At 36.1% G+C, this 27,797-nt stretch overlaps 1 protein-coding gene across 1 annotated transcript in view; it reads left to right on the top strand.

Annotated features, from left to right (window-relative positions):
* Positions 1 to 10,961: 10,961 nt before the first annotated feature.
* The window catches only part of LOC126830696 (cyclic nucleotide-gated cation channel alpha-3), a 127,351-nt gene continuing 110,515 nt past the window's right edge, over positions 10,962 to 27,797 (top strand). The window contains exon 1 of the mRNA XM_050561108.2: positions 10,962 to 11,229. The gene's annotated coding sequence lies outside the window, so the exon portion shown is untranslated. The remainder of the gene's footprint in view (positions 11,230 to 27,797) is intronic.

The following is a 27,797-nucleotide window of genomic DNA, read 5'->3' as shown; positions in this document are numbered from 1 at the left end:
GATTTATAGGCCGGGCAATGCCGAGGAACTTCCTCGGCCAACATCGAGATATAAAACCCGGGACCCCCCTGGTAACCCACTGAATCAACGCCATTTAATCGCCATTTAATGATTTAATTTAAAAATGGAGAATTGAGGCTGAGTCTCGATTAACCAGTAATGTTGCTACGATAATAAAGATTCTACGTTAAAACTTCAAACAGTACTGACGCCGCTCAGAATAAAGTAATTTGAATGAAATTTTAAATATATTGTTTTTGCATTATCTATTTTTGAACTGTTATAGCAGGAACGACCAGCTATTTATCCAAATCTTACATAATACACCATTAAGAAGTTACACATATTGACGCCACTCAGAATAAAGTCATTTGAATGAAATTTTTAATATATCAATTTTGAATTATCTATTTTTAAACTATTACATCACGAATGACCAGCTCTTTATCTAATTCTTACATAATTCATAAGTTACCCATAGGACAGACATATATATAAGCGTTAATAAAAAAGAAATTCTAATTCTGTAATTGAGTTGTGTCATTTGTTTTGTCTGTGTCTTGCTATGGAGTTTTACAACATTGTCTATTAAAATATCTCTACATTTTAATGTTAATTTGTTTGGGAGATTCTTTTTACGATGCACAAACACCTCATAAATTTATACGGGTCTGGATTTTAGAAGCGAAAAACGATAACCGAATTTGTAAAATATATCGGTAACGGTTTCATTCCGGATGTAAACGACACGCAACATGAGGCTTTATCTTCATTTACAAATAATCACCAAAAACCATATGTCTGACTTGAACGACATTAGTATAACACTGATAAAGGAGGTTAACGTCAGTAGGCAACTGGTGGTGTTTCTTGATTTAACTTAAAAAAAAAGAGTCATTTGATACCAGTCTATCGTGCATCTTTCAATCTGAAAGACTAGCGCGCTAAATAACAACACTTTTAACTGCGTTGATAAAACAGTAATTTGATGCCCATTGATTGTCTACTGAACAGCCGATAAAACACAAAGCTAATTTCCCCATCCATAATGTAATAGACATTTTGCGGCAGGATCTGAACCAGTGGCTGAGAAAAGGGGTTTAATGTTCCCTTGGTCATTTTAGGTATGGGGATGTCTATAACAGTTGTATAAACCCGAGAACCCGGTACATTCCCAACAGCTTTCCCGATGTCATGCCACGAACATTATTAGCTTATTAACTATTGTTAAGCATAGTACGGTAAAACGACGGTTTCAGATTACTTAAAGGTTCAATACCACTCCTGTTGTAACTGAATAATATGTCTCAATCTTTATTCTGGTCAACAAATTGTACTATTTTAGAATATTTCAATTAATTGATGATACAAATTTCATCTTAACACACCTTATTTAAAAAATTTGAAAAATTCAACATAATGGTTTGAAACGTCTAACGTAAACCTTTTCAAATGAAACTTCGATTTAAAAATATTTTCGAACCCTCTGGACCAATAAAATAGAATGTAATGGATAATTTACACAACAAGTAGGACACTTAAACATCTAGTACTTAGATAGAGATATTATTTATTTACGGAGCTTTCAAGCCAGCAAGAGTGTTATTGTCCCTTTAACTTCAACTGGGCGAGGTTCCTAATTCGACTTACATACATAGACACAAAATACTTTGTTTTTCTATTGGCCAGACCGAAGGCTATCTCCCCTGCGTATGTTGTTGCAGTAGACAAGGGTGATACTCGATTGAACGTTCCGGAATTAAATTCTCTCAATTCCAAAAATAGTGTCAATCGAGTAAAGGGAAAATTTCGAAGTACAACGCATGTGCTGACTGTATACAAAATATCTCAACCAATCATGATAGTTGAAACATATTTATTACTTAAAATACGTCACGATTCTACTCACACCACCCCAGCTGTCGGGACTGGCAGAAATTGACAGGGCTGAATTCTGTATCACTTGATTGCAATTCTGCCTATTCGGGACGTTCCGAACTGGCAATCGAGCACCCCGCAATTTCTTTTCTGCCTGCATTGGAGTGAAACCTACAACCCTTTGATGGATTCACCATGTTTTCTTTCCCATGAATATGTAGTTTACATTTAATATCCTTGGCTTGCTCCCACGTTCCCACCCTTGATATTCTATTTGAACAACCAGAGTTTGATCTTGAGATAAATGTTGTTGTTACAACAGTGTAGATGAACACCTACGCCTCGATCTAAACTTAAACCTAATATACAGGATTAGCTTATTCTCTTCCTTTAAGATCATAATCATGATTATTTTGAGTGATGAGATTGTCTTCCTGTTGTCTAGAAACAGATCGAGCGTGAAACCAAAGACCCAATTCCCACTGCAATCATTAATCGAACGAACTATCAGTAGAGTCTAAAGTGGACCTATGAATAATTGTATCATAATGTTTTTATACAATATTAATTATGTACAGAAACTGGATTGGAGAACAGGCAGAAGCCTATAGAACAGTTCTCCATAAACATACAAACATAAATACAGATTGAGTAAAAAATATGAAAAAGTATTTTATAACGATAGTCAAATTTTCCGGTGGCTATGCACAATATACACGATAATCCGTAAAAGACATATAGAAATAGATTTCACTAAAAATAAACACACTTATTATATGGATAAAGAACTTCTGAATTTTATTAACATGCTACATTTCAATGCACATACAGGCATCGCTAGTATTTGCTTGATAACGATATCTGTATGTGTATTGAAACGTAGCATGTTAATAAAATTCAGAAGTAGTATATCCATATAAGTGTGTTTATTTTTAATATACATGATGTTTAAAAATCACAATCAATAATTACATTTTTCTGTCTTTCAAAATATTTGAGAGATGTTCTAGAAGTTATGAACTACAGAAAACAGTTCTCCTTAATTTTCCATATAATAAATTGTGATAAGAATGTGGACATTTTGTTATTGTCGCAGATCGTACATCAGAATGTAAGGGGCATATTAACAGAAAATGTTCAGAATATTCAAACAAAGGCGTGACGACAACTGCAACAACCGCAAGTAGGGCTACCAGAAATGCGTAAGAGAAATCGATCACCGCAAGAGAGTGGAAGGCGAGAATGTCGAATTTGATTATCCCTGCTGTCAGAGTAGTAAGTTAAGGGTATAGATTTATCAAAGTAGCGGGCTTTAGAATGAGAAGAGGATATAGTAGGTAAGTTTCTGTTAGAAAGATCGAGTTGCCTCCATTCTCTAATTGTTATAGATGGGATAAAGGAAGAAAAAATTAAAGAAGTTCTGCAGAAACAGCCAGGGGTATCGATATTTCAAGTTAAAGGACAATATTGGTGTCAGACATTCGCCCGTATATCCGTTATCACTCGTCACATCAGTCAGTTATATAGAGAGATGACTCGTGTTTTCCTTTGGCGTTCCTCACTTCCGATTCTGTAAAACTATATTACTTAGCTATCGTACCAATGATCTCCGTGTTAAAATTATATTTGGAATGTGTTTAACCAGCTCTATCACATATGTGATAATGACTGGCACCAATATTGTCCTTTAACTTTCGATTTTTTGCTTTAATCCACTGGAATTTCTAAGTAGATCGAAGAAGATTAAAATCCTACAAACCATTGTATCCTTGTAGAGTGGAGTTCTGATAATATTTCTTTGATCTCTATCTGAATGGCCATCACGATACTAGAAGATAGACGCTGTTTCAGCAAGACCGATTTACAGTGGAAAGACCAATAATGAGGATTACGTGGCGACCGAATAAATGCGTTTTTCTTCAAATTAAATACTTGATGGAAATCGAATTATATGGCTGCTGCCAGTTTGAATAGCACTTAAACGCCATTATCAATATATTTATAAACATCAAAACAAATTTCGGATTAAAATACATCCTTTGGGTCTCGCTTGTACGTGTAAACAGGGGCACACAACAGGTGAGTTTGGGGTAGAAGGTGGGCGTGCGCCCCCCTCCCCCGAGCTTAGTCCAGATAGACAAATGAGCCGAATTTTTTGCCGAATGGACCGAGGTCATTTAAAAATTACACAATGCTATACTTACTAATTACTTTTCTACATAACTGGGGATAATAATTGATTTTCTAATACTGAGTGGGTCGAGTTTTTGATGGCGCACCCCCACTGCCCTGTGGGGAAAATATGTTTGTGCGCCCCTGCGTGTAAAAGCACATCTGCGCCGGAAAATATACTATTCAAAAAAAGTAGGGGATATTTGATTTTTAAGTGTTATTAAAGTCACCTAATGAAACTGACGAAGAAACAAATGACAAAATGAAATGAAGTTCACATTCATCGATTTATTCCAAATGATTGTTAGACTAAGTAAGGCACAGACTGACCATTATAAGGGTAAAATGATACCCGGGGTCAAACAGCAAAGTTACCACAGCATCACAACCAAGTCAGTAAGGTCATTTTGGTCCAGATTGTCCCATTCCTGTTGCAACGCAGCAGCAAGTTCTTGGACATTGGCAGGACGTTGTTGACGTTGACGTAACCTCTGTCCAAGCATGTCCCAGACATGATCGATGGGGGAGAGGTCGGGACTCAGTGCTGGCCAAGGTAATGTGGTGATGTTCTGTTGTTGGAGGTAACCTGTAACGATCCTGGCCCTGTGACATCTTGCGTTGTCATCCTGGAAGATGAAACGGCGGCCATGACGTCGTGCGAACGGCACAACATGGACTGCCAAGATGTTGTCCCGGTAGTACTGGCCTGTAACACGCCCTGCAACAACATGTAAAGCCGTTCTTCCAGCAACAGTGATGCCTCCCCACACCATAACAGAACCACCCCCAAATCGATCATGTCTGATGACGTTAACGTCTTGGAAGCGCTCGTTTCGACGACGCCACACCCTCCTACGTCTGTCCAAAAAATCAACAGTGAACCTTGACTCATCTGAAAACATCACATTGCTCCAGCGTCGATTATCCCAGTGTTGACGATCCCTACACCAACGACGTCTTGCCTGAATGTGATGATCTCTCAAACAAGGGATCACGCGAGGACGTCGGGCGCGAAGGTGACCCCTTTGCAGTCGATTCCGAATCGTCTGGCCACTCACTCTCACACCAGTGTCTGTTTGAAGACGAGCGCTGATCTGATTTGCTGTGATGATACGATTTCTCAAGGCCAAGGTACGGATAAATCGATCCTGGGCTTGAGTTGTCGCCCTTGGTCGACCTGAGCGTGGTCTGTCCTGTACAGATTGTGTATCACGGTATCTGGACCATAGCCTGCTTATGACAGACTGAGAAACATTCATCGTCCGCGCCACAACCGCCTGTGTTGTGCCGATCTGTAGCATGCCAAGGGCACGTAACCTTTCATTTTGGGTAAGCCGACGCATATCAAAATTTGTTTTCTGGTCACTAAAACAATTAAACTGATGTTTCCACCCTGGAATTCAATGCCACAATGACTGTAACATTCAAAGTCAGAGTCGTGCAAATCTTGGGTTGGACCCCCATGATGACCCCAAGCATCACCTGCATTCCATGCGGTAGCTATTGGTGCGTTTGGGCGTCACATGTAACTGGAAATGTTTCTTCTGTTAGTTTCTATAGTGACTTTTTTCGTAGTCATTTGCATATTTTAGTATTATGCCCCCAAAATCAAATATCCCCTACTTTTTTTGAATAGTATAGTAACCTCCGATGAGCAGGACACACACGCCCCTTCCACCTCCATATTATAAGCCTCGAAGGATCGTACATATGTTTTAATGATTTGTTTTGTCTTTATTATTTAGCGAAAACCGGCGAAAAGTACCTTATACCAAGATGGTCATTTTCGTTGTGAGAGTCACAATACTTGTTTACGGTAAAATAAATTTAATAACTCTACATTACTACAAAGTCGATATTGTCGTTTTGATTGGTTAGTGTACCCGGAAGTAGATAATCTTGATAACCTGACGCCATATTTGTGACGGAGATCACCAGTGGTTTTGCATATTTGTTTGTATACTATTAACGATGATTGTGTTTTGTTGACATTTACCAACAGGAAGCTGTAAGAATATTGATTCTTGGCGTCTTTGCTGATTGTGCTCATTTTAAAGTAAAATGTGGTTGTATTTATATGTAAATTGAATATTTACGTCTATGGCGATTAATAACAAAATTCAAAACATACTTCCTCAACATTTCTTCATTGTACCAACATTAAGATAAACACATAGACTATCATGAAACACGCTAGAACAGTGGTTCTCAACCTTTTTTGCCAACGGCACACCATGGAACACATGAGAAATTAGCGGCACACCTGGCTAAATATATATGAAAAATATTTGAATTTTGCAAAATAAAAACACGGCATACAATCGTCAGACTATAGTCATAGACATATAGAATGACTCAAAACTAAATAAAGCAAAACACAGCTATGAACGTACTTAATTGCAGTCTTTCGAATTTCATCAGTTAAATAGCTGGCTTCTTTAGTGAGAAATTTTCTAAGTGTGCCGTTCAAAATTTCGCGGCACACTTAGGAAGATCTTGTGGCACACAGGTGCACTAGAATAATACACTGTTTGGGGAATGCTCCTTTTTCTCTTGTTTTACTTTAGTGGGTTATCTCCCTTATTGTGTGTTTGCTTTCATTTTACATGAAGCCTTCATCACTGAGAGTCTCTGATGACACACACTAGAATAATACAACATTTTGTGCGAAGAGAGAGAGAGAGATAGTGAGAGAGAGGAGAGATAGAGAGAGCGTGAGAGAGATTGGATTTAACATCCACTCGACACAAACTAGATCATTTCGGGACTAACATATGGTTCAATTTTATTTCAATAATTCGCTTGCGCGTAGGGGTCTTTAGAAGTGGGAGGAACGCGGAGGACCCGGAGAAAACCCAGCGAGGCTGGACTAGCGACCCTACTTCATGGCACTTACAACCGGGGAATCGAATCTACGCCAGTTGACTCAATGACAGACCCTATGATACAACGCGCACGCGCTTACCATTCGGCCAACCAAACCCCCTTTTGCGTGAAGTCTGTTTGGGACTGTACGATTGCGAACGGCCCCCGGATTCAGTCACTTGATTTGATATAATTTAGCCCGTCTCGTAATATTCACCATATGTTTGGCGCAATATAGCCCGGTTGGAGCTGACGTGCCATAAAACCACATTTCATTTCATTTCTTTTCTTTGAGTTTCCTTCCGAATTTCTCTTCATACACGACATGTGTATCTATAGAGTTAACACTGCTAAACTACCTAGGGTTGGAATTTTCAGAGGAAAACTTTGTTACGTCAGAAAGTTAAGTTCGATGGGTCCTTGCATCCAGTGCTAGGTCGCATCCATTCAACAAGTGAAATTAAATTATTTTTTTTTAATTTGGAATTTCGCTGTTAGCATTGTTGTAAAGCTGCCCTTATTCTTGAGTATTGGGGTGGAGATGGGGGGGGGGGCATACAATGAAGTAGCTGACTTAAGATATCGCCAAACCTCTGCACGCCACTAGGTTTTAACAGATGTAGAATCTGTATTCAGCAGCCACTCAAGGGATTTTTCATGACTGACCGCTTAACGGGAGTGACCTCTTAATATGAATAAAAAGTTCGTTTCATCTTTTTTTTGCCATATTTAAAAAGGCTTCTTTTCTCATATTTCTCAGGCATGCACAATTATTCAAGGTTGTTTGAAACATCTAGATAATCATTGCACTCCTAGTTCCAAGGATCTGTCAATTTATCGACGACATAATCTGGGCACATACAATCAGGGAGTTGGCCCAGATATTACCAAAGCTCTGCAAGCCACTGAACTTTTAATAGGGACTTGTATAGAACCATTGGCCGAAAGGATTTTCCGGCGTATTTTTCCCTTGTCAGTGGTGATGGACGGAGGGCCTGATAATGACATGTCTAGTTGTTCGGATGGGATGAAAATCCGAGGTCCCGCGTATGTATTGGCGTGCACGTTATAGATCCCGAGGCAGTTGGAATTCGATATAAGAGTAGGCCATTGTGCAAAATTTCCCTCATAGCACACTGAATGGCGTATGCCCGTCTTCATTAACCCAGTCGGAGTAGAACAGTAGGACGTTAAACCCCATTTCATTTCATTTTATTTATGTATAGAACCAATTTCGTAATGCACAAAAAGATTCAAGATTGCTAAAACGTCCTGATAATTATTGGACCCCAACTTACAAGAATCTGTCAATCTTTATAACTTATCAATGACATAATCTGTGAAGACATTCACGTTCAATAATTGTACTGTCAAATCATTGTTGATAAGTAGAATATAATTTCCAGCTAGTCGAGACACCTACTGTTTGAAGCCTAGCATCCATTGTACGGTTAATTGGTGTGCTGATGTTGTTGGTTAACGTTTCAATCCTTTTCACACACAACAGGACAAGTAGTGAGGTTGATAACATCAAGTTAATATATCGATTTGGGGTCAGGATATTATCACACGTCGCAGCACCAGGTGTTGCGACACGTAGGAAGGCTAATTGTTAATATATATTTATATTATATGTATATTAAGATCTTTTAGAGATTACCATATGGCCTGTAAATCTAAACTAAAAGGATCGTTGTAATTGCTGTTAGTCGAATTATATATACTCATATGGATATATATTTCCGACGTGGTTTTCCCTTGTCAGTGGTGCAGAGCGGAGGACATGACAAGGACAGCTGTCTAGTCGTTCGGATGGGACTAAAAAACAAGGTCCCGTGTATACATTGGCGTGCACGTAAAGACCCCTTGGCAGTTGGAATTCGATATAAGAGTAGGACATAGTGCCGCTGCCCGGGCAAAATTTCCCTCATAGCACACTGTATGGTGTATGCCCGTCTTCATCAGCCAAGTCGAAGCAGGACAGTACAAAATGTTAAACGCCATTTCATTTCATTTCGCGTTTGTAGGTCAAATATTCCATGGAATTGAGTGGTCGAGTGGTCTTGTACCCCACCCCTACCCCACGCTCCACTCCAAACGTGTCCCTTGCCAACTTCGCAGTTTATCAATTAGCCCAATTATTGGATGGGCCAACCATGTCACCTGCCAGCTTCCATATTTTAACCGACTGCGAACAACAAAGAGTTCTTCCCGTCAAAGCATTGATTAGGACTCCACCATAAGTCAACAACCAATATTTGATAGTCTATCAAATATACAATGTACAAAATTTGACATTTCTGCTAATTGTCGTTATATCTGACCTGGTGTATACAATGTCTTAAATCCTGATACTGTTTCACAACATTTATGCGAGACTAACAAGTCGCATTTTACTTGAACGCCTGGAAGCACAACTTTATCACACACCCCTACCGCCTGTTCAAAAATTCTACATTTTCCTGGTTTGTGGCTCTTTAAATAAACTACGATGATAACAACATCGAGGTAAATACATGTTTGAAATATGCAGGAACTGTTATTAGAGTAAATCAAGCATTTGATGAGTTTAAGCGCATCATTAAGTTTAAGGGATGTCTTAATACAGTGGAGTGCAAGACTGAAAATATCAATTAAATTTTCCCGGAACACGAATACATACGAGATGGAAACAAATGAAAATTTGTAAGCCGAGAATAAAATTCGCAAGATGACCCAAATGTGCATCTTGCGACATTGTAACACTAACATGATGGAAAAACAATAAAAGTGAACGAAACGGGGTTTAACGTCCTACGTTTCTGCAATGCCCATGCAGGCTAATGAAGACGGACATACAGTGTGTTATATGGGATCAATTTTGTCCAGACGGCAAAACAATACAGTTTCGACTTACAGAAGCATTTGGTTGGTTTCGCGCCCACGTAAAAGATTACATTTTATGTCCTCGCTCTTCATTCGGAGAGATAGTTTTGTCTAAATTTGTGTCTGCGCTCTCACTCTTTTTCGACAGATGCTGTTCCTGGAGATTGACGGGTTTGTTTGGGTTTTTTTTGTGAAACCCTAACACCTTGTTTTAATTCATCACAGAACCCCCTTCGCAAAAGTCTGTCTTCATTCTCATCGCGAGTCGACAATTTCTCTGAATCAAACACCAGTCTTCGGTGTAAAATGTTTAAATCGTTCCAGTTTTATGGGTACATAGGGGATTCAGTCCACTAATGAATATAAGTAAACTTTTATCTTCCTGTGTGTGAACGAACAATTGGTGTTAGTCCCGATATTGCCTGCTTTGTGTCGAGTGGACGTTAGATCCCATTTCTCCCTCTCTCCGTGATTGCATGAACACGTGGAATGCCCCAGTTAGTCGGATATTACCGGTACAGCAAATGGGAGAACCTGGTGATGTCACCATGCGATATTTAGCAAACTGTAAGATTTTATCAAAAGTTGACAAAAGAACTTTTTTAGTCTCCGTAAGCCAATTATTATTTCGTAGTTACCGTTCTATTCTCCAATTTTTTTAACAGTCCTTTTGTGTTCTTTTGTGTCCTTTTGTGTTCATTAACAGGAGTTCACCCATGGTCAGGTGAATGTTGTTATCGCAATGAACATAATGGATAACATTCTTAGCGGGTAAAATATGACATAAACAAAGACCGTAGACAAACAGAATTCAACCTGTTCCGCGAGAGGGGCACACGTCGCAAATTAGCTTAATTACTGGATAACCCCTATTATGGATCAGTGATCAAGAATGACGACGACTCTGCCAGAACATTAATCACTGCGGTCACCCTGATTGATTCATATTATATATATATATACATACACAGTTAGTTGTCTGCAGTGGAAAGCGAGGAATCGCGAGAACTTTTGGACACAATACACATAACACGATGACGTAGTGCCCAATTATCGAACGAAGAGTTTGATTTTAAGAGAAGACGTATCGGATCAATGCTGTACATCCACGTATAGTGTAGATGTGAGCTTGGCATCACGAGTCTATTCAGATCGTCAAACAGTCAGCCAATAGACTTCTATTTGCCTGACTGTCAACAAGGAGACGAGAGCAAGGGGAGATCTAAAACATGTAATCCGTTTAAATATCGTTTCGTTTCTGTTTTTTTGGATTTAATTTTTAACCAACCACGGCGAAATGAGAAAATGTGCTGTTAATATGTGTACTTTTATACAGAACAGATTATTTTACTAAAAGCAACAGGTTATTGTATTAGAATTGTTTTGAGGGAGTTTTTCGCTAGTTTGTAATTTTGACGGATTAACGTATTCTGCTCGGATCTTCGGTGGGTAAGTACAGTTCCTTAATGTTCTCCTATTTCTCGATTGGTGCTGATCATTCGATTGTTTTATTAACAGTCAATTACCCTTTTACAACATTAATTTCACAGCCATAAAACCATTTGCAACAAATTCATTCAACACGCGAAGACCTTTTTAATTATTAAAACGCTTTTATTATCTGTTTTAAGATTATGGAATTTTTATATATTGTTTTATATCAAGGCGATAAACCACAAGATTTACTTTGTTTTTTATCAATTTGCCTTATTTTTGATAAAGCTTTTTTTTCTTGAAATCTCGTCATATTTTAACTTACAGTCACGTTAAAAAGCCATTTCCGCAGCCATTTGTGAGTCTCCGACATTTGGGGTTAATTGTATGCTAAGCGAGTACATAAGCATAAATACAAACGAATTGTCAGAGGAAATATTATTCAAAAGGCAGCCATGTTGCATTTATAAAGAGGGTAAAGATTTATTCCGTGCACAAATTATGAATAATATAACCGCCTGTTAAACACGGACCGGGAAGGAGTAAGACAGTTACTAATGCGTTTCTTTTTTCAAACCAAACCCGGGTTTTTTTTGTTTTGGTTTTATTTTTTGTTGTTGTTGTTGTTGTTGTTTTTTTGTTGTCACTTTCTACTTTGCGTTTTAAAAATAAAATCGAGAACACTCCAGACCTAATTTAAAAGATAGTAGCGAAAACTTTTATCAAAATATAGAATACGTAAAACTAAATACATTCCATATAAAATATTCCGCTTGAAACTGATTTAAATTCCATCAAGATAGGATATGTCGTTCTTGAAAGGTTGCAACCCCAGCACACTACAATGACTATATTTTAGTGTGATACCCCACGTGTGAAAATGGCGATACGGTCTCTCTTTGTTTTTAATGACGAAAATTATTGTTGTCCAATATGTTGATTTGAAATCAGAATGTGGTGGCAAAAATAAATGTGGGTGTTCGATTTTTGAAATGAAATGAAATGGGTTTGACGTTTTACTTTTCTGCAACAACAGGGGTGGGGTGGGGTAAGGGTGGGGGTGAAGAATGGCATACTCAATGTAATGTGCCATTGGAGAAATCATGTTCGGACAGCAGTGTCTTCGACTATTCTTTGTCGAATTTCAACCGCAAATGTACGTCAACGTGTACACGAGACCCTGGTTTCTGGTCTCTTCGAACGACTAGGCAAGTCACCCATTCTGCCCCACTGACTGACAAAGGGAGACCACTCACAGAAAATCCAGAGGAACATTGTCGAACATCACCGGGATTGCCCCCCCCCCCCCCCGACACACACACCGATTGGTTAGTGAGTCACGGTGGCTTCTGTTAGATTTTGGTTAGTGAGTCACGGTGGCTTCTGTTAGATTTTGGTTAGTGACTCACGGTGGCTTCTGTTAGATTTTGGTTAGTAAGTCACGGTGACTTCTGTTAGATTTTGGTTAATGAGTCACGATGGCTTCTGTTAGATTTTGTTTATACCTGATATAAGATAAAAAAAAATACAAATGGCACAGACTGTCTTGAGAATTACGAATTTGTGTGCATACATGTATGTATGAAAGTAATACATTTTCTGACATAAAATGGAAATAAAATATATTATAGATCGCACAGGAAAATTTTATATGATAAACTAAATTACGATACAGACTATACACATTATAAAAAAAAAATATATCAATCAACGTACGAAGTGCCAACGCTTTATATTTGTATATTTAATAATCAATAGCGTGCCTGGAGTCTATAAAACATGTGACACAAAATTACAGTCAGCAATTAGCAATTACATTTGTTATAGTGTATCTTTGTATATATTATTATTATTATTATTTAATTTTAGTTAAAGATACACTGTGTAAGATTTAGATAAAGAGCTGACCGTTCTTGCTATAATAGCTCAAACATAGATAATTTAAAATGAAAATATTGCAAATTTCATTCAAATTAGTTCATTCTGAGCCAAGTTATCACTCGTCAATGTGACCGTTAGCCAGTTTATTAAATGTATTATCTGTGTTATCGTCGTTAGTGTTGGAATAAACTACACCCCCAAAAAACAGCACTACGGCACTTATAAAAAATAATTGTTATACATAGTGACGACCAAACAGTTAGAATAACATCCACGTTGTATAGGCAGAATTGCGATGTAAACATGACATGTTTGTTTCCTGATTTGAAATTGTAAGCTATGAAATTTGTAAAAAGAATAAAAAAACAAAAATCACTAGTCAGATGTGAGTTTCAAGAAATCAAGAGTCAGATGTCAGATGTGAGTATCAAGATATCATGAGTCAGATGTGAGTTTTAAGAAATCAAGAGTCAGATGTGAGCATCAAATTGAGTAGTTCACAAAGATTGACACTCCTTGTTGTATTATTAACACCGTATTATAGATATGGGGCTTAAGCTCCACTCGACACAAACTAGGACTAACATATCGTAAAAAATTTATTTCAATAATTCGCCTGAGCATAGGGATCTTTAGCAGTGGGAGGAAACCACGGGACCCTGTGAAAACTCACGAGGTTATCATGCTCAAGCTTAGGATCAAAACCACGTCATTTGAATAAATGGCAGGCCATATGAGCTAAAGTGCTTGTCTGCGATATCACTTCGATGGAAGCGGACATTAAACACAGTTATTTCACACACAACGGAAGTGCACCCGATTACACTGAAATAAAAAAACAACATAAAATTAAAATGATAACTAAATTACAATATTGGCAGACCATAATATGATCTAATGTACACCCAATTACACTATAAAAAACCCCATAAAATTAAAAATATAGCTAAATTACAACATTGGCATTCAGGAATTATAAATCATATTTTGAATATTATTCTGCATAACAATTATACGAAAAATAATCAATTCCCTTCACAAAACATATTTCCCCGCAAAATAAATAATTTGTTCCCTTACAATAAATCTTCTTCAAAATAAAACATTTTCCCCCTTCAAAATAAATTATTTTCTTTCCTCAAAAAAAAAAAAATTTCTTTCCTCAAAATCAATCATTTAGCATTAATCATTTTTGTTCTCAAGATATATCATGTTTTCCCCTGAAATGAAATCATTTGTTGACTCAGCTACCCACCCCCACCCCTTCCCGACCCCATCTCATACCGTAACCATAACATGTATTAATGTACATAATTGATGTCGCAAGTATCACGTAGCTGTAAATGTTTATTATGATACGTGGTTACTATTTACGTTCCGATCCATTGTCTGTTAATGTAAATAACGGTAAATCTATAAGCCATTATGATGTAGGGATATGGTCTATTGTCAACTTATCATTAATAAAAAATCTCTCCCCTATTGTCCACTATGACAGATAACGGATTTTTTTCTGAAAGTTAAATCAACATAAAATTTACAGTGTTAATGATTAATTAAAGATACATTATTCAAGAGCTAAATCTGTCTATTTCAGGTCTTTCTTTAGGTCTTAAAGGGCTAATCCCGATAATTTTTTGAAGAATAAAACTGTTTAATTTTGTTTTAAAATCCCTTAAAATCCTCTACCTAAAGGCCGAGCAACTAACTCAACATTTGGAATAAGTTTTCAAATAACTGAAACCCGTCAGTCTTTATCTGGAAATGGAGACCGGTGTCCCCAAGCTGTATTATGCGTGTCTAGATAAAACCAGACATTTTTTATTTAAAAATAATGTGTAGGTGAAATTTACCTTTCATTATCAAGTACAGCATTTAAGTCATTCACTGTATAGACCTCTCAATGAACGGGAATCGATTATCAGGTCTCCCAACTAAAAAATTGACCCGAAATCTTAAAAGGGTTACGTGTCCGGATAAGCAGTTTTGACGATCACGTCCAAACGACTCAATATTTTGAGCTGAAATTTTGAGATACGGTCAATACACCATTCCTCTATATTTTGGCGTTTAAATTTCATACATAGAATTTATTTTTGATACTCTGTTCAAATAAGGGATAGTCCCTTTAAATATTATATAAACTATTAATTTAACATTTATTAACATCACAAGACCATAATCAACTCTCAATGGCATCGGATGGCTCTCATTTTAAATATATTAAAACGGTTCGGCCATTCAATGATTTAATATAAAAATGGAGAAGCGAGACTAAGTATCGAATAACCAGTACCGTGGTTACGATAATAAACAATCAATGCTCACATCTTGTCAAAACTAAAAACAGCGATAACTTCGATCAGAATAAAGTAATTTGAATGAAATTTTCAATAATATTCATTTTGCATTATCTATTTTTAAACTATTATAACAAGAACGGTCACCTCTTTATCTAAATCTTAGATAATGCATCTTTAATTGTATTTTTTTGTTATTCGGTTCTAATTTGATATATTGTTTTTCATAGATAATTTAAAATCCTCGAATGACATTTGTAAGTAGCAGCATAACATTCATAATAACATAACTTTATGCATGTACCAGTTCTTGATTTATTACATACAACGTTTCAGTAATCTTACAGGTATATTTATCAAGGAGTGATCAATAATGAATCCAACCATACATATAATCTACATTCATGAGTAAAACAAATCATGCCATCAAAACAAACAAAAACAGGTTTTTTGTTGTTTTTTTTTTTGTTGTTTTTTTATCATTGCTTGATAAAGATTGTAAGATTATTGAAACGTTGCATGTAATAAAGATTGTAAGATTATTGAAACGTTGCATGTAATAAATGAATTAGTAGATCAATAAAATTGTGTTATTATGAAGATAATTTAAAAGTTTAGAAAGTTGAGTGATTTCATTTCCCGTGTCTTAATATGAATCTATGTGATGCGACTCAAAACTCAGAAAAGGCGAAGGATATTAATCAACATGTCAGTGGCATCAAATATCTTCGTAACTTCTAGACTGAAATTAATAATAATACCATTTGGTTTTGAATTATACGAAACGATATCGCTCTGTTACGATGGTGATGTGACTCGTGCCTTTTGCGACTCGTTTTTAAAATTCTTAGCTGTACTTCGAATGCTCAATATTTGAACTTTCCGCTACCGACAGTTATAACAAGTCGTAGGTGGGTTTCAGAAGGTGGACGGAACATCAGCCCAAGATTTCAAAGGAGCAACTCTGTGATTATAAGACTACGTTTTGAGTTGTTCTCTATTTTGTTCTGCTGTTTCGTATCGGAGGGCATGGTGATCGTTCATACAGGATATACAGCCCGCATTGACCAGACTCTCCAGTAATCGATATGAAAATTCCAAATCATGAAACGGATATATTGGTAGATAATTCAGTTATTCTATTTCAAGCAATGTCCAATTTCGCAATTGTTTGAAATGTTTTCAGAATGCAGTTCAATACTGTAAAAGAAAATACCCAAAGACTATCATATACACCTGTTATAGAATATCACGAATGTTTAATGATTTTTAAAATACATTAATTAATATAAATTGTAGTGTGTAGTGTGAGTAGAAAGTGGCGGACATCTTAATATTTTGTAATATAGATCACAACTTGGCAGGTTTTAGTGGATAGTGGGGTTTGGGGTGTTTTTAATTTATTAAAACCATACTCCCCAATTTCTACTTGAATACTAATATATATTTTAATATTGTTTGTTATAGAATTTATAGAAGTAATGTAAGAACTAATATATATAAGCCTTTAGTGATATTTAGCGATTGGAAACATGACGAAACTAACATAGTTATATGGGACAACAATCACTAGTTTATTATATAGGTACGATGTTTAGATAAGTATTATCTTATCAAGCACATAAGTCTGCGTTAATAATGGCGTAATGGCAGAAATAATGTACAAGCGTATGTATATGTTTTAGCTCGTAAATTCTAAAAAAAAAAACCAACAAAAAAAACAACAACTGCATATCTGCTTCCTCCAATTCCTAGAAATGAACAAAAAGTATTCTTCATGGACGTTGTTCCCTAATGAGCAATTTGCACCTTGTAAAAATCCTAGCTGCCACTGTTAAAAAAAAAGGTTTTATCATAGAAAATATTTTAACATATGATGATGACATTTTGATTACTTTTATTTTATATGCCTATTACTATTTGTTTTTTTTTTTTTTGTTTTTTTTTTTAAATTACTTATTGTTTTCTTATTTGCTTATTTTAAATGGTTTAAACCGTGATTGCTAGCATATGTAATAGCAAAATGTTATTGTTAGTACGTTTCGGTTTTTTTTTTTATCTTTGTTACTTACTTATTTATTATCTTCGAATGTAAATGATTTATCATGCTTGTTGTGTCTCGTAATCCTTAAAGGCCGGACATTGTACACTTATATATTTTTTTTTCAAATTGTATTTTTATTGTTATCGTACAATGTGTGACACATATATAAACAATTCTTCTTCGTCTTCTTCTTCTTCTTCTTCTCGTACTTTCTTGGTGTTTAACGTCTGCTTCCACATAAGTGATATCGCAGACAAGACATAGGAGAGCCGAAGCTGATTCCTGTTTTCTCTTCTTCTTCTTCTTTTCGTTCGTTCGTTTCTGGAGTTTTACGTCCACTTCCACCTAAGGTGATATCGTTGAAGCGGTCTTTATACACACACGCACCTTCCTATATGCAGGGATATTACGTCACGTGTCACGTGTGTATTAATGTAATAACGGCGCCTGCTGAGAAACGACAACACCTTTACTCTTCAGCCATTGTTTAAATTTCTGATTATACATGACCAGTGGTGCAATAATTTGCCAATTGTAATTATGTATTTCGGGATTTTGTATTTGATTTCCGATTAGGATCGCCAGTACCAGAACTTAATCTATGCCTATATCTTCGTTGTTTTAGAGAAGTGAGTCCTGATTCAGTGTATAGAATGTTGTGTTCTGTACCTTTAACCAAGTTTTTCACTGTCAGTTTTACTACTATTATAATAAATCACATCAGCGTAATCAAATATAGGGAGAATGAAAGATTTGTTTACGATCTCAACTGATTTCCATGACAATTTATATTTGAAACTTCTATTAAAGAGAGAAAGAAAGTATGGAGTTTAACGTCTTCTCGACACAGAACAGGTCAATAGGGGCAATAACATATGGTGCAATTTTAATTCAATTTAGTTGTGAGAGGAAATCAAAAGACCCAATGAAAACCTGTGAGGTTAAACAGGCGACCACACTCCGCGTCACGTACAAGCTTTGGATCGAAACCAATACCAGACCTTATTGTCTAAAGCGTGGGCGTTAGACCTCACGACCCCTACCCACCCCCTCCCACTACTTTTAAACAAGAAAACAAGACCAACACCGATGGTTCGATTGTGGTGACAAATGGTTCTGTAGTTCTTAGATAAATTTATCTTCCAGCCAGGCCTGAAACGATACACTATCACGACCGATTATTCTAACCGATAATATCTATAGATAATCGATACATTAAAATCGATACTTTTTATTGGCTCTATTTAATTGATCACAATTACATGTATAACTGTAATTAGCCATTTATTGCCTTGTTATTTTAAATTCTTGTAAAGTACAAAACACAAAAATATAAGTTGTATTGATCTGGGGATGCGGAGTGATATTCCGCCATGTTCTAAGTTCAACTATGCCATGACGGTAATTCGATTTGAAAATATTGAGATATCTAGAAAGATATTGTTTTCAGGATAGATCTATATTAATGGCGAGGGGATCTATTTCTAGTTTCTGGTCAGGGGACAGCGAGGTGGTCAGTGAACTGGAATTGCAACTAGAATCTAGAACCTTCGAGATCGTTTAAGCCCCGCTGAAGGGTGTGCCATTTCTCTGTGTTAGTATTGCTGTGCGAAAATAAAAGAACCCTCGACAATTGGAAATCGAATTGCATAAAAATGACCATATATTAGTCTCAAAATGACCGAAGTAACCTGTTAAAGAGACATTAAATCACTTGATTAAGGAGCCTAAGGAAATAAGGTTGGATGCTTTAGTTATTGTCTTTTCGTTAAAATTTATAGGAAATTATTGGGCAGATAGCCATAACATTCAGTCATTCGCCAACACTCAAGTGTTTTGATATTTTCTTACAGAGCGTCCACACATTCGTTGAATAAAGTTGAATTATGACCCTGGGGTCTGGCAGGTTTAACTATAGTTAAGGTCTTGGTTGATGTGGTTTAATATGCTGTAGTTTATTCCAATCGGAACACCACAATTTAACATATAGATCATGGTTCATTCGATGAAAGCACGTTTCTCTCTCGGTAAAACCGATTGACTGAATCTACATACACATGTACAATCAATGGTCTGTTATGTAAACGTTGTCAGTTGTTCTTGTTTCTTGGTTTCCATAGATTATTGACAGAGGTCAATGACTGTTTACTGATTGGGTCGATCACGGCATGCTAATTCTGGCTATTGGTTTTTTGATAGCTGTTTCAGAGAATACGCCCCTTATTCCAAATGGATGATGGTAATGGACATTAACAAGTATTAGTGGATCACAAATCATATATTCCTTGATTGAAATGAAAATAACATTTATTGAACCCCTTCAAGCTTGATACCAATTAAAATAATTCGATTTACCGACACGGATTGTAAATTCAGTCGTTGTTTTTGTATTAAGAGAAGATAAATCTACTCATTGCAGGTCTTTTTCTGGCATCAAATGTTCTTTTAATTATTATTTTAGACATATATTTAAATGGCCCCCTCCCATAATCAACTTTCTAGACCATGGGATGAATGGATTAGGTCATTCGCGCCATACAATCTGTTATGGTTAAAACGGAAATAGTAGCAATGGCAATCGAGGCCACGCTATTAAAACATTCAGATCTTAGCACAGAATAATGTAATTTGACTGAAATATATTAATTTTACATTATCTATTTTTAAACCAGTCTAGCAAGAACGACCAGCTCTTTATCTAAATCTTACATAATGTATCTTTAAGACGGACATCTTTGTTGTATATACTAATAAGAATATTGTTCATACCTCCCCGACTTGTTAATTAATGAGCTGTTGTATTGTAATAATAATACCCTATCTTAACATCAACAAATATGTAATAATGAGCATATCAAATACTCGAGACTTTTTTCAAGTAAACAACTGAAATGTACAGAATAAATATACAGAATAGGTTTATGGTTCAGAGATAGATAGAGATGGGGTTTAACGTCCACTCTACTCATACTAGTTTATTTCGGGACTAACATGAATCAATTTAATTCCAATAATTTACTTTCACGCAGTTGTCTTTAGCGGTGGCAAAATCGGGGATGGGGCGGAGAAAACATAGGACCTACGTCTTGTCACTTACAAGTAGCTATGGATCGAAACCACGCCATTTGGCTCAGTGACAGATCGTTTGATAGTCGATATGGGAAAACTGGAGGACCCGGAGAAAATCCACGCCTTGTTGTACTGGTGACCCTACGCCTTGTCTCGAACGACTACGAGCTTCGGATCGAAAACATGCTGAAACGATATTTGAAACAGTAGTATTATATTGAATACTGCTTGTAAAGTTTTTAGACTGTTACAAAATGTTCAAATGTCACTTCAAGAAATCAGGCCTAAACTCCAACCAAATGTAGAACAAACAGTAAAATTTTAATGAATGACGCTGCACAGAAAATCCACAATAGCCACATGAATCAGTCTTGTCTGTTACGTGAATACATCAGAAGACAAATTACAATTCAATCGGATACCCCAGTCTAGAATGTGAGCCACGGAGTCTGGACACAGGTGTTACAAAGACGGCCCATAGATTATAATAGATCGACCTAATTGATATAGATAAATATGTCTGATTTATCTATGAGTTTTGTAGGTGTTTTTATAACATACACCATAAGACGAGTATAGTATTACAACGACCAATATTTTATATCTAACATATATTGGGGTGCTGGGAGACCGAATGGTCTAACGCATGCGTTTTAGATCATAATATCTGTCATGGAGTCGAGTGGATTAGTTTCGATTCTCAGTTTGTAAGCGACAAGCAGTGGTGTCGCCTGTGCAACCTGGTGGGTTTTTTCCCGGGTCACCCGGTATTTCCCAACAGCCAAATGCTAAAGACCCCTACTCACAAGCGAATTGATGAAATAAAATTGAACCATGAACCATATGTTAGTCTCGAAATTACCTAGTTTGTGTCGAGCGGAAATTACCCCCTCTCCCTCTCTCTCTCTCTTTCTCTCTCTCTCTCTCAGCAACCTAGAGCATAGTTCCTAATCGCTCGGAGCAAAGAAACATTATAAAATCACAACCCGTCTTAATTAGCCCAAATCACATTGTAAAAACACAAACAAAAAATCAAGTTAATATCCTTTAATCAAAACAAAGCAGATTTTTCAAATTTAACAAAAATACCTACATGTTATTGTATAGGAGTTTTTAAGCAGAGCAAAAACAATACAAAATATTTGTGCTTCGTTATCTCTAAATTAAATAATCCGTTTTTATACTGTCTGCTTGTCTTTCAATGTAAATCATTCGATTCCAAATTCTAAGAATTCTAAAGCGTTTCAGAAATGGAGGAATATATTGATTTATTTGAGGGAATACGACACGTTCTTATGTAGATATTTCGTCTTTAAGAGCGACAATTCCGGAGATGTAATGACTTGTCGTGGAAGATAAATTGTGTTAACCCAACTTAACTTATTCTCCACACTCGCTTGAAGATACTACATATTACCATTTATAATTTCATTATAACCCTACATGGCCATATTCATGGAATCTTAAGACATTATAGATTCACCACTAGGTTTATATAGGGAAGGGCTATGATACAGTTTACTGCAAGGCTGGCCATTGAGTCAACTGGTGTGGTTTCGATTCCCCGATTGTACGTGTCAAGGAGTAGGGTCGCCTGTCCAACCTCGTGGGTTTACTTCAGGTCCTCCGGTTTCCCCCCACTGCTAAAGACCACTACGCGCAAGCGAATTGTTGAAATAAAATTGAACCATGTGTTAGTCCCGAAATGACACAGTTTGTGTCGAGTGGACGTTAAACCATCTCTCTCTCTCTCTCTCCCCCCCTCTCTCTCTCTCTCGCTCTCTCCCTCTCTCTGCAAGGCTGTGTATCAAAATAAGCTAGCCGTGTACCCAAAACATGCAATCTGAAATCTCTGGCAATGTCACTGTCTAAAACCACGTCTTTTATTGAAAATTTGTATTCGTTTCTTAATATTTTTCAAATCATAATGAAGTGTAATCCCTCACTGTCTAGTAATGGCAGATGAATACACCTAAGTGATAAAAGTAATCATACTCTTATCATGTTTTCTGTGGTAATCAGAATAAACCTTCCATCATTAATAGACACATGGTAGCATACATGGTTGTTTACAATAATCCAGCGACGACCAGAACACAGGAAGTGTAAATTGTGCAGTCATCGATCTTTCTTATTTTATAACTTGTAAGAGTTCGATGTCTACCAACCGGGACAACTGCGCAGGTTACTGTCATTTAAAACTACGGTTTACATGTGGTTAATGCTAAATGATAAGGCCAGCTCAATTTTTCGTCATAAGTCACGACATGTAAACAGGGCTAGCGCTAATCCCAACCCCAACCCTAACCCTGGACCTAGCCCCAATACTTACATTAACTATAACCTACAATCTCGCTAACAATCACGTGCCCTAACCTTATTTACATCTCAGCGACCTTGACCAAAATTGAGCTAGCCTTAATAAATAGATTTAGCCGTTTGCATGTGTAGCACGGTGTGGTGGACGGGAAGTGACAAAAATGGTAGCACACACAAACGAGTAAGAGAAGGACACAAAATAATGTTATTTAAAATATTGACGTTAGCCTCCCACTTTCATTTTGGTAACGTAGAAATTGATTTCAGATGTCAGTTTCATCATAATAATCTGTCTGTGTTCATAACTCACCATCAAACCATTAGTTTGAATAGATTTGGAATACACTGGATATATAATTTTCGGTCCTCCCTATAATTCGGCCTTCGATTGCTCCGACTAATAGGATATTTCTAATGTGAGTGCATGGTAGGTAATATTTTAAAATGTATTTTTACCATATAGACATACCGATGCGATAGAATTAAGATAAACTCTACAGGATCGAGAAAACGGAAGATAATCTCTGTACGCTATGTAAAAATGAAGTTAAAACAATTTGCCATATGTTATTTAGTTGTCCATATAAAGAATATTTAGTTGAAATATTTCGAAGTTTATTCATTGACTTAAGACCGCTAGGTTGCCAAAGGTCTAGAACAGTACTTCATACTAGGAATACACAATCCAGTGTCTGATATAGAGCGTTATTTTATGAATGTTATTTTATCCCTAGCAAGACTATCTATTTATAAAAGGAGACATGTTCTTCAAGACTCTGGAATTATCATACATGATGAAAAAATGTTTAAATCCTTAGTTAAGTACCAGCTTAAAGCCAGAATTTCATATTTTCAAAGAAAATCAAAACATAATTATTTCTATGTCTTTTGCTCAATAGGTTGTCAACTCACTATTATACGATCATAGACATTATTTCCCACACTTAAATTCATTGACACCGGAAATAATAACACAATTACCTCCCTTGTTTTCCTATTCCCCCAATGTAATAGCTATCTTCAAACGTTTGAATTTGAAGTTGAAAATGATATTTTTGCCAATTTCTCAACTGGCAATAGTGAATTATAGGATTCATAGGATTATTCTTTAACAAGGTAGGACTGTTTATAGATACCATCTATTTTAAGGCTTTATTTTCATACATTTTAAAAATATAACTTAAACATATGAAATTGCAACTTGAAATATATTAAAGCAAAATCTTTGAGTGTATAACACTTAAGGGACCACTGTTGTAAATATAGTATAGATCTATATTTCGTTTCGTTTTTTTATACTTTGGATGGCCTACACTACATGAAGATCTGACCAGTTGTTTTTGGAGGTCGCGTCAGAAGTCATACGGGCGGCTTTTGACCCTGTGACATCAGACATTTGATTAAACAATCAGCATTGGTGATTCTAGTGGATTATCCATAGTTCCGTGCACCCCACCGTGTCATTGGTTAATCCCTCACTTCATCCAGAACACGTTAATGATAACAACTCTTCCAGATCCTAGTTAGTAAAGACAAGTAAAACAAAATTTTGAACTATAAAAAACGAATGGAAATAGTGTACATCAAATGTTAAATTGTTATTAATACTATACTACTCTTTATACAATTGTTATAAGACTTTCAAATTGACTACAATTGAATAAATATTTAAAAATTAAAGAAAAAAGATATTATGGTGTGAGAGACTGGTAAATAGGGTCTTGAGATATTATGGTGTGAGAGACTGGTAAATAGGGTCTTGAGATATTATAGTATACTACACTCAACAAAATATCATACTGTTTTTACATGATGTGGCTATCCGTACATTTACCGCTAGCAAGGTGTAATATCTTTCTTATCAAAGGGGATAGAGGTTTTACATCTCCAGTGAAGGAAATGAAATGGGGTTTAACGTTCTGAACCGACTGTGCTTTATAAAAGGAGCTAAACATCTAACTCTATATTACCCATAATCTTGGACATTATAAACACGGGTTAAAAGTTAATATTGGTCCATTTCAATCAAATATTGATGTTGTTATCATATCGTGAAAATATGGGCTCCGGTTATAAAATATCCAATACACAATGAATATTTTAAAATCAATTCCCGACGTTATGTTCTCTGTGATCTCGGGCGCCATTTGGAATATGAAGGTTTGATGTTCAAATTACAAACAAAGTAATATCCCACAAGTCAATGCGAAAGTAATTAAAAATAGCTGATCTCCAAACGACTGGATGAAAAAACAATTGTAGATTGGACTAACTAGGTAAAATCGACTGCCATTGAGTTTGGACTGCTCACGTATTTAGCCGAATAAAACTGATTAGAAATTAACCATATAAAATTTAAAAATAGAATGTAAATCACTTTATATACACTCATGTTGCATTAATATGTTCTTTTAGACCTATTGTCGCCCATTTTCAGGTTTCGAAGTTTTATCTCCTTTAAGCCCGATAACTGATAACTAAAAAAATTTAGATTGATTGCTAATGCATTGGATATTTTACACATGGTGAAATTGTATGGAATTCGATGGGTTTTTTTGTTCACCAAATAACACCGGACGTGGGTCTTTTAATACACCATGACAGATCCCAATATCCAATTTAAAGATATAGGATGCGTGGTTTCTTTACTTAAAATTAATTCATGTGTATAAATTTCAAGGTTTGGCTTGTTAAGAGTTTTGGCGTCAATGGCGACACGTTTGATTGCTCCAATCATGAGAAAATAATTATAGTTCGATCTCCAGAAATAAAAAAAAATTAATGTCAGTTTTTCTTGGGAGAATCAATTCATTACTTCCGTTATGTTCTATTTTTCCTTTGAACTGCTTAACGTAAAATTCATACTTATGAAATTTGATACTAGCCGTAAATGGGAGCACGCTGATTGGTAGAGTTGTTTTCAAAATAGTCAGCTTTTTTTAGCTACTTTTTAATGGTCAGGTCATTATTGTCGCGGTGTTGTATGATCGAGACTGAACACCGTGACATGGTAATATTCGGGGTATTGCTATCGTAATAGGCAGGTCATTACTATTAATTTACTGTATGATCGAGACTGAATGGTTATCGTATTACGGTATGTTCAAGATTTGGTAATAGTCAGGGCATTACTAATGTATTACTGTATAATCAAGCTGTTACTATCGTATTTCTGTATGATGGAGAGGGATCGAGATTAATACCACGTCATACAGCTTCCGGTCTGGGGCCAATCAACTGTCAAGTTTGACCACGACGCCAATACGATGAAAAAATAGCCTGTCACGGTGACGTTAAAAATGTATATTTATTTGTGCATACAGATTGCTGCTCTTGCAAAATCAAGCCAATGAGTATATAATAAAATATTAATGTTTGTTAGTGGTTGTCGTGAAAAGTATCCACCGTAAATGATAAGTTTCTTTGATGACATTAAATGCACATAGTCAATCATCAGAAGTCAGAGTTCTGTGACACGTGAGAGTGGTCTCATCTATCACAACCTGTGATTTGTTGATTTATTGTATTTTAAGCTACAGTGGCAGTTATTGGATGTTGTTTCTATCCGTAAAGCGTGTCATTTATAATTAAGGTAATTGTCAACTTGACCACGACCACGTCCATCATCATCATCAAAGGCTATTGACATTAATTTATAAACATTATTACTTTTTTTATTATTTTAAAAGGCAAGCTGGTTATGTTCTTATATATGCGCTATACTTTCAAGACTCGCCTCTATGAGTGTCTCTAAGCGTGGATTAAGAGGTTTCATGGCTTGTTTTGGTTACATATATATTCTATTTGTCCTAAAGCATTGATAAAGAGGTTTCGAGGCGTGTTTTGGATACATATATACTCTATTTGTCCTAAAGCATGGATTAAGAGGTTTCGGATGGGGGGTGGGGAGGGTATATGTATATTCTATATGTCCTAAAGCTTGAATTAGAAGTTGCGGAGTACTTTTTTGTAGTTTCAGTGGAGGGTAGTTATGATTGCGATTTTGTTCTTCTTTGATCACGTAGATTGCTGTATAAAAGTAATGTATATTTGATAAAGTGGGATGGCATTGTTAGGAATATTGAAACGAATAGGTATTTTGTTTAATATGCCAGTTTACATGTTATAAAATGATGTTCACATTGGAACCTCCTCTGAACTTTCTAATTTTGTACGCCACATTGAAGCGAATGGGTTTTTTGTTTAATATGCCTATATATGGGATTCAAAATGATGCTCACATTGGAAGGCAGAATATTCCGTGACCTCCTCTCAATATTATTAGTACGACCATTGTATGTTATAATATTTTCTGGACCTACGCATTTCACACATCAACATCCTAAACGTCTTTTAATCTGGGCAAATAAAGGATATTTAACATATCTACAATATGAGTACGACAAGCACTCTCTATATATCGTGTTTGTAAACCACGAAATTCCTCATTATTAGAAAGTTTTGACTACAGTCTAATGCATGTAAACGTTTAAAAAATACATGAATGACAATGTTTTCTTATTTTTGGCAATCTGATTATAATACAGATCTATATTTCGTTTCGTTTTTTTTTATATTTTCGATGGCCTCTACTATATGAAGATGTGACTAGTTGTAGTGGGAGGTCGCGTCAGGGTCATACCAGCGGCTTTTGACCCTGTGACGCCAGACATTTGATTAAACAATCTAACCAGTTGTAGTTGGAGGTCGCGCCAGGGTCATACGAGCGGCTTTTGTCCCTATGACGTCAGACGTTTGATTAACCAATCAGCGTTGACGTTTCTAGTGGAATACTCACAGTTCCGTGCATCGCACGTCAAGAACTCGCTGCAACAGACCGTTTCATTGGCTAATCCCTCACAGCAGATCCTAGTGTAGTAAAGACAATTAAACGATGTTTTGAATTATATAAAACGAAACGAAATAGGATCTGCGTTTTAATCACATTGTATTTTTGGAGTTATGTAGTT

This window comes from Patella vulgata, chromosome 8, assembly GCF_932274485.2.
Source record: "Patella vulgata chromosome 8, xgPatVulg1.2, whole genome shotgun sequence".
Taxonomy (NCBI): Eukaryota; Metazoa; Mollusca; class Gastropoda; family Patellidae; genus Patella; species Patella vulgata.
This window is presented reverse-complemented; position numbering and strand designations above follow the sequence as displayed.